We start from the raw sequence: 1,745 nt of genomic DNA on the forward strand, positions 1-1,745 counted from the left end.
TGCGAGCAGGAGGGACCAGCCCCTGGAGAACACTGTCACCGTGGTTCGTAGAATGGACCACCAACTGAAAAGGCAAGGACGCTGAGACGGCAACGACTGGGAGGATGGTGCAGGACCAGGCAGAGCTTTGTTTTGTTGTCCACAGGGCTGCTCTGAGTTGAAACCAGCTCCCTGGCACTAACAACAACCATGTCCTGCCACGGTCTGAAAGCTACCCAGTTTCTTCCTATTGTTGAATAACGTCCCATTGTATGAAGTACCATAATCTGCTTATCCATTCATCTACTGAAGAAAATCCTAGTTGCTCTCATATAATTCCTTTCAATGTGGGTGCTGCATCTCTCAAAATGGCTATTTCCTTCAGATCAGAGAACATACCTGAGTCCATAGGTCTTTTATTATTATTATACACCTTCCTGTCCCCAAGGGGTCCCTGGGGGCATAGTGGGCTATGCTTTGTGCTGCTGATCATAAGGTCAGCGGTACAAACCCACCAACCACTTTGGGGGAATAAGACGAGACTCTCATTTCCCATACAGATTTGCAGTCTCAGAAACTCAAAGAGCTAGTTCCCTTGGAATCGAGTCAATGCAGTGAGCTTGAGGGTTGTTGTTTTTTGTTTTTTTTTTTCATTTTCTTGCCCCTGTGGGTTGACTACTCCAGATCTGAAGAGGCTAAGCATGAGGCAGGGAGGCTGTAAGGTGTAATTTAAACATGTTCCTGTGCACCACTGTTGCAGTGGGTCACATGTGCACACTACTGGGAAACAAAAGTGAAATAGTGATGCTAATGTAGGCGATTGTGCTAAGGAAAACAGAAAAGGTAGGCAAAGAGGCTGGGCTTTTTAAATACAAAGACATCCAGGTTAATGATAAATCCAGTGTGACATACAATGGCTATCATTACTAAAGGATCACTCTTTTTAGTGCACTCTCCACACAGAGTCATTGTCTCTAAGCCATCTTTGAACATGAACAATAATGGCACAATCTATAATGATTGTACAACTCTTCTTGATATGATTGAACTATTTAATTGTTTGATATGTGGATTATGAGTCAATAAAATGTTTAGAAAAATAAACAAACAAAAACAAAGCACAATCTAATATAAACATATCACTTAAATCAATGGGCAAGGAGCCCTGGTGGCATCGTTGGGTAATGTTGAACTGTTCATTGAAAGGTCAGATCAGGCTATCTATCTGCTTCCTGCTCTTGTAAAGGTTGACAGCTGCAGAAATTCGATTGGGGTCACTATGAGTCAGAATCACTCAATGGCAGTGGTTTTATGGTTTTGTTGGGGGTGGGGGCTGGTTTGAATCAATGAACAAAGTGCAATGTATCAGAATTACAAATTCTTCTCACACCTTTTAACAAACTGCAGTTGAACAGAATCATATTTATGTATACAAACATTGTAATTATTAAGTACCACCATTGGTGAAAATACACAATCCATAATTTCTTCTGTTAGTCAAATTTAGGAGTATTTTCTGAATTTTCTATCACAAGTATAAATTAATTATTTTCGTAATAAGAAAAAACATAACTCCTATTAGTTGTCAACCTGAGAAAAAATGATTATTTGTTATTGAATTAATTCATGAATCACAAATCAAGAATGATAATTTACAAGTGAGCTGGGATTACTTTTTGACAATGAGCTTTCTGCTAGTCCCCTGGGTAGATGCTGAAAGGAGTCTAACAGTGCTCTCTGATAGCAAGTTAGTGATGGTGGGGACA

Source organism: Echinops telfairi, unplaced genomic scaffold (assembly GCF_000313985.2).
Source record: "Echinops telfairi isolate 266 unplaced genomic scaffold, ASM31398v2 ScPeMD7_7473;HRSCAF=8511, whole genome shotgun sequence".
NCBI lineage: Eukaryota > Metazoa > Chordata > Mammalia > Afrosoricida > Tenrecidae > Echinops > Echinops telfairi.